At 36.9% G+C, this 7,500-nt stretch overlaps 2 protein-coding genes across 2 annotated transcripts in view; one reads left to right on the top strand and one right to left on the bottom strand.

The window, feature by feature from the left end:
• The window catches only part of LOC136840903 (uncharacterized), a 53,159-nt gene that overhangs the window by 22,815 nt on the left and 22,844 nt on the right, over nucleotides 1–7,500 (top strand). The gene's annotated exons all lie outside the window — the stretch shown is intronic.
• ERp44 (Endoplasmic reticulum protein 44) overlaps nucleotides 1–7,500 on the bottom strand; it is a 157,127-nt gene that overhangs the window by 133,161 nt on the left and 16,466 nt on the right. The window lies entirely within an intron of this gene.

The following is a 7,500-nucleotide window of genomic DNA, read 5'->3' as shown; positions in this document are numbered from 1 at the left end:
TGGTGTTTACAAAACCTTGTATTCAGAGAGCGGCACTGGTGTTAGGGTAATCCAAAGAAATTCTGGTGAAATATTTGGTGAAAATACCTGTCAAAAGGAGGGATAAGTCAATAATACTGGAAGAAGGGAGGCATTTTAGTGAGGTCATAAGTAAGAGAAATGAAAAGGGTAATTTGACTGATCCATCAGCGAATTCATCAGAATGAATTCACAGTTTTTGAAATGAAATCAATAATAAAACAAAAACTTAAGGGATGGAAAACACCAGGTTATGCCGGAATCACTGCAGAGATGATTTTAGCTGAAACTGAAGTGACACCTCCTATATAACTAGCCTGTTAAGTAACCAATTGGTTCTTAGCCACGTTAAATAAGTCTAATCCTTCGGGCCAGCCCTAGGAGAGCTGTTAATCAGTTCATTTGTCTGGTAAAACTAAGGTATACTTAACTTAGACTGTTGAAGAATACGAAATGAGAACCTAACGACTGGGTTCTGGAATCTATACCAAAGGCACCAATGGAAGGTGGCTTGACTGAATGTATTAATTATGAAAACGTTGCACTTGAGTCGGTTGCAATGAAAATATTCTGTATGCCCATTCTCAGTAGGTTAGAGAAAGAAACTAATAAACTGTTTAAGAGATGAGCAAGCTGGATTTAGGAAATACAGGGGTTGTACAGATCAAAATTTGTGTTACAACATACAGTAATGCAGCAATATGTGCACTTTAAAATCCCCTTTCGATGGATTTCGTTGATTTCGAGGTGTAATTTTCATACCCTCCACAGACGTCACTACGTCATTACCGTTAAATCTGTAAAGATAAATGAAATTATCCAAGAATGAAGAGGACAATTTGCAGTAAACAGAAGGGTGGTCAAAGGGAATGTTATTTCACCTTTGCTGTTTGCCCTTTTCATAGATTTTACAGAGGAAAAGGTTTTCTGAGTTGGAAGAAGAGGTTTGGAGTGGAATAACGTTGGCAACTTGACTGATTTAGAATATACAAATAACGCTGTTTTAATCAGTGAAATACCGAGATAATTACAAATCTTGCATAATAGTATGCATCATACACACACACATATACATACATATATATATATATATATATATATATATATATATATATATATATATATATATATATATATATATATATATATCAGTTAAAAAAATCCACTCCATCATATAAAAGCTTTACATTCTTCAAAGGTACCATGAATTCACTGTGACCCAGAAATTAGCTCAATCTAAGATATTTCATAAAGAAATAGATAAAACAGCATGAGCTGTGCGCGTAGGGTGACCAGTTCAAATGTTTTTTGCGCTTAAAATTCATTCGCGTTCCAATTGGGAAAGAGGTGTGAAGCGACAAATAGATCGCGTACCATACGTGTCTCCCCGAATTACTATTTACAGCCGAGGGCGGCAAAAGGTCGATCCGCCAGTCGGCGAGTGAGTCGAAATCCTCTAAGCAAATACTACGAAATCGGGCCTAACTGTAACCGAGGTTGTAGCCACCTGAAGCCAGGCCTCTTGAAATACCCCATTGGAATACTAGAAGCATTTATCTCCAGGCCAGAGGTGATTCTGGGCGGCAGGTGGATTGCTTTGTATTTGCGACGCGATCCGCCCGCATTTGTTTCTGATGGTCTCCTCCACATGTGGAGGAGAAGGAGGTGACTGTAGGCAGGGCGCAGCCAAGGAGCGTGGAAGGAGCACTGAACTCTGTCCTCGGTCTATATCCGTCCGCTCAACCTGACTCAGCCATTCATCTTCATCTCAGTAAACACGATTCAAACCCGATATAGCAATTCATGACTAAATCCTCTGACAACTGTGTAAGTTTTCCTCGTCTTGACTAACAAAGTGGTCTAACGTATCGCGCCATTCGGTATTTGCGTCTAGCCATCAACGGTGGCATTAACGGGTTAATTACTTGGACATTGCCTGAAATAACCTTCCTACGATAATTCCATTTACATCGACTCTATTGTTTATGTAAACGATTTAGAATAAATTTAATTATAATTATGTAACAATGGGTAATTGTATTCGGTGTGGTCAGCAACGTTGTATTGACTCTCATAACACTGAACATTTCAATCAGGATTAATAATAACAGATCTGGCAGCGCATTAATATTCATTAAATAGAAAAAGTTTTCATCAAAATGCAGCATACCCATATTTCCAAAGCTCATGTTTTCAGCCTTTTTGGGAATAAACTTCAAAACTCTACGGTGGCCTCACACCTATTTTAACTAACCAAGTTATCTCTAAGTTTATAGAAAAACGTTGAACGTAAAAAAAATTAAAAACTTACTGTCATAAATCTGAAACATACACGCATAAATGGACTGTTTTTCGGCAAAAGAAAGCTCTTGAAGATATATAAACACAGATCCCGAATGAAGTGAAGGAGGTGACCCACTTCAGTTCCCTGAACGATCCAGACAGTTGCATCAGCGAGTGGGACAATTCACCGATAGAAATGCAACTAATTCGGCCATGATTGCTTTATGAGTTATCTTCAAGAGTTTTATACTTAACGTGTGTTGGATTTTAATGGAAAAATATTTTTGAAACAACGCTAATCACACGCGAGCACTATGCTAATTACACAATTTTCCCCTTTGGTTTATGGAGAAATGAGAAAGAGAATAATAGAGCTTAAACTCACTCTCTCTCTCTCTCTCTCTCTCTCTCTCTCTCTCTCTCTCTCTCACATCCTATAAAGAAAAGCAGGCAACACCGCCTAGCAATCACCCGTGGACCAAAACCCTAAAACCGATGCAGGGGAATTTACTTACGAAAAAAAAGTTTTTTGACATCACTGCCTTCCACTCAGTGTGTCCGCGGACTTAGTCGTTACCTAAATTTGATCTTTAACAGAGTGGACAATATTCAAGTTCCTGCCGCAACATTGCGTAACACCCATGACGTGTGTCCCACATTTGCACTGGAGCTTGACAAATCTCGGACTGCTTAACTTTGATGACTTTCTTTCCATCTACCGCCAAGCCTTGGAATCCTGTCCTTGATTCTATTTCCTGTGGATGCTGTGACACCCTTCCCCCACCTCTCTAGCACCGAAGTCTATTGATTCCTTGGGGTGTAGACCCAACTTGGTCTCCTTCCACCCCCCTCGCTTTTACTCTTTTCCCCGGGGTCTGGCTCGGTCTAGACGGGGCAATGGGAATAGCCGAAAGAACGGGAGCTTATGATGCGAAAATGTGCACAATACATAAGTTGAACGGTGCAAGATGTGCACGGTTGGGAGCTTTCAAGCACAGGTTTCGGCCTCGGATCCGCAGTTAGAAGGAAATTAATAGTGATTTCTTTGAATCGTGCCATCTTCTTAGAGGAAACGGTTTCATTATTAATCATAATTTGTTTAATAAAAGAACACAGCAGTTCTTAACGGAAGAGGGTATGTGAAGTAAGTATTTATTATAATGTGGCAGGTTTGAAAATCAAGGGAATTAGCTGTACGTGGCATACATGACCCTAGAAAAAGCATACGTTAAAATCGATAGAGGCAATGTGGAGGGTTATGAGGATGAGTGGTATATATAGATGATGAGGTGATGCCATTTGTTAAGAAACTTTTATTATGGAAGGAACTTGTGTTCTGTGTAGACCGGATAGTGACTGATTTGGCGTAAAAGTAGGTGTAAACAAAAAATGCGCCGAAGTTTCCTCTGCCCAATCGAGTTTTCTGTACTTGTTATAATCAAGGCCACCGAAAACATATCTACCTTTCGGTGGTCTCGGTATAAGGTTGTATGAGCCGCGGCCCATGAAACTCATAGCAGCCGGCCGTGGTGGCCTGTGTTGTTGCGTTGCCAGAAGCACGATCATGGCTAATTTTAACCTTAAATAAAATAAAAACTACTGAGGCTACAAGGCTGCAATATGGTATGTTCGATGACTAGAGGGTGGATGATCAACATACCAGTTTGCAGCCCTCTAGCCTCAGTAGTTTTTAAGATCTGAGGGCGCGGACGGACAGACAAAGCCGGCACAAGAGTTTTCTTTTCAGAAAACTAAAAAGGGGGAAAGTGAGATAGGAGAATAAATCGATAATGAAGAGAAACTGCAGAAACTAGTGGGAGTTTGAAAGTCCAAGTACAGAACGTGGAGAAAGTTTGAAAGTTCAAGTACAGAACGTGGAGAAAATTTGAAAGTTCAAGTAGAGAACGCGGAGAAAGTCTGAAAGTTCAAGTACAGAACGTTGGAGAAAGTTTGAAAGTTCAAGTAAAGAACGTGGAGAAAGTCTGAAAGTTCAAGTACAGAACGTTGGAGAAAGTTTGAAAGTTCAAGTCAAGAACGTGGAGAAAGTTTGAAAGTTCAATTACAGAACGTGGAGAAAGTCTGAAAGTTCAAGTAAAGAACGTGGAGAAAGTTGGAAAGCTCAAGTACAGAGCGTGGAGAAAATCTGAAAGTTCAAGTACAGAACGTGGAGAAAGCTTGAAAGTTCAAGAACAGAACGTGGAGAAAGTCTGAAAGTTCAAGTACAGAACGTGGAGCAAGTCTGAAAGTTTAAGTACAGAACGTTGGAGAAAGTTGGAGAGTTCAAGTAGAGAACGTGGAGAAAGTCTGAAAGTTCAAGTAGAGAACGTGGAGAAAGTCTGAAAGTTCAAGTAGAGAACGTGGAGAAAGTCTGAAAGTTCACGTAGAGAACGTGGAGAAAGGCTGAAAGTTCAAGTACAGAACATGGAGAAAGTCTGAAAGTTCAAGTAAAGAACGTGGAGAAAGTCTGAAAGTTCAAGTAGAGAACGTGGAGAAAAGTTGGAAAGTTCAGTAGAGAACGTGGAGAAAGTCTGAAAGTTCAAGTACAGAACGTGGAGAAAGTTGGAAAGTTCAAGTAGAGAACGTGGAGAAAGTCTGAAAGTTCAAGTAGAGAACGTGGAGAAAGTTGGAAAGTTCAAGTACAGAACGTGGAGAAAGTCTGAAAGTTCAAGTAGAGAACGTGGAGAAAGTCTGAAAGTTCACGTAGAGAACGTGGAGAAAGGCTGAAAGTTCAAGTACAGAACATGGAGAAAGTCTGAAAGTTCAAGTAAAGAACGTGGAGAAAGTCTGAAAGTTCAAGTAGAGAACGTGGAGAAAGTTGGAAAGTTCAGTAGAGAACGTGGAGAAAGTCTGAAAGTTCAAGTACAGAACGTGGAGAAAGTTGGAAAGTTCAAGTAGAGAACGTGGAGAAAGTCTGAAAGTTCAAGTAGAGAACGTGGAGAAAGTTGGAAAGTTCAAGTACAGAACGTGGAGAAAGTCTGAAAGTTCAAGTAGAGAACGTGGAGAAAGTTGGAAAGTTCAAGTAGAGAACGTGGAGAAAGTTGGAAAGTTCAAGCACAGAACGCGGAGAAAGTTTGAAAGTTCAAGTACAGAACGTGGAGTAAGTTTGAAAGTTCTAGTGGAGAACGCGGAGAGTTTATGTGAGCAAGAGTACGGTTCTCAGTGTTAGTGGAAACCAGGAAACTGGTGAAATGAAAATTAATATGGAGATGATTAATGTGGAGACGTAAGAAATGGCAGATTCTTGCAGAAATTTTCCGCACAGGCTATCATCAACAACTCAACATTCAGAGCATGAACATGGCAAATATATATATACCGGTTATATATATGTATGTATGTATATATATATATATATATATATATATATATATATATATATATATATGTATGTATGTATGCATGTATGTATGTATGTATGTGTATACATATATATATATATATATATATATATATATATATATATATATATATATATATATATATATATATATATATATATATATATGCAGCATGTGTGTAACTGAAATAGACGATTATTAAGAATATATATATATATTTTGAGAACTGAATGGAAATAAAATGCCTGCGGTGATTCATCAGGCCCTTTCAAACAAATAACTAAAGGGAACGCCATCACTGAAATAAACAGTCCAAAGACTGATAATGCACCTACTGAGGTAGACCGGTGTCATATCTTTCACAATTCCTAATTACGCCTTCACGCTAAAATATATAACACACACACACACATATATATATACAATATATATATATATATATATATATATATATATATATATATATATATATATATATATATACATATATACACACACACACACACGATTGGACAGTCACAAATATGACAACTGGGGCTGGCCAGTTTCTGTCACTCTGCTTTGCTCCAGTCGGACTAATGTCAGAGAATAGCATCGCCCACACGACTTTTCCCGCTTCTGTATTGTATTCCGCTATTGTTAGCGGATAAAACAACAAATTAACTAGAAAGTTAAATATGAAAATCAATAAAGGAGTAATAAACAAACTAACAGCATTCACATAGAAAAAACAAAGCAACGTACACCCCGAACCCTTAGTCGACTCGCAGACATAACAAGAGCGACCTTCGGCTCTTGAGCCTTATCGGGTAAACAGTGTAACCTCGAAAGGGCTCCTTACCGATAACTTAGTAGGAAAGGGAACGGCCTAACGTACATCGTAAAATAAAATATAGGGCCAAACTATTACCATGTTAATGATAACGATAAAATTATATAAAAAAAATATTCTTTGCAATTCACGAATTTAAAGTATTTTACTAGCACTTCAATATGGCAAAATATTACCGTGCTAATCATAACGATAAAAAGATATAAAAATGCTTTAAGCCAAAGACTTTACTGAATATCTTCAGGTATATATATAAAAACTGTCAAGTATTTCTATCCCAAAAACATTTATTAGGCTAATTTTATCACAGTGACAGTATATCATTTTTGAATAAAATCCAACAAGACGGAGAACCTAGAATCCACATCCAGCCAAATCTTCAAGCGAACACAGAGAACTTGAGAGAAGTCCACAGCTCGGAAACAGAGGGAAGGAACTACACGTCTGGCTTTGTAATCTTACACGAGTAAATGATAAAAATCAGTAACTAACTACGTTAATATTATATATTGCTGATGTTATCACCATACTCGAACTTATTTCATTTTATCATTTGCCGTGAAATATTTTAAATATATATATATATATATATATATATATATATATATATATATATATATATATATATATATATATATATATATATATATATATATATATATATATATATATATATATACCATATATACCAGTATGCTGATGTACCGTAATTATGGCGTCAAACGTAACAGATTAATATATTAGCTCAGTCAATTACATCAAATATTTTGAGTTGTCTATCTCTTCAGTCAATTACATTAAAAGTTTGTCGTTAGCAACATCTATTTAGTCATTTATTTCAACATTTTGATTGAGCGATATTTTAATTCAGTTAATTATATAAAATCCTTTTTGATTATTTCCTCTAAATATTTAATCTAGTTTACGGAATATTTATTATTAATTTATAAATCACATCAAATATTCGGTCAATTACAAACAATTTTAAGCTATTAACCCGTCAATATGGTCCTTTACGTATATTTTTTT

Source organism: Macrobrachium rosenbergii, chromosome 8 (assembly GCF_040412425.1).
Source record: "Macrobrachium rosenbergii isolate ZJJX-2024 chromosome 8, ASM4041242v1, whole genome shotgun sequence".
In the NCBI taxonomy this organism is placed as follows: domain Eukaryota; kingdom Metazoa; phylum Arthropoda; class Malacostraca; order Decapoda; family Palaemonidae; genus Macrobrachium; species Macrobrachium rosenbergii.
The sequence above is the reverse complement of the archived record's forward strand: the minus strand, read 5'-3'. Positions and strand labels throughout refer to the sequence as shown.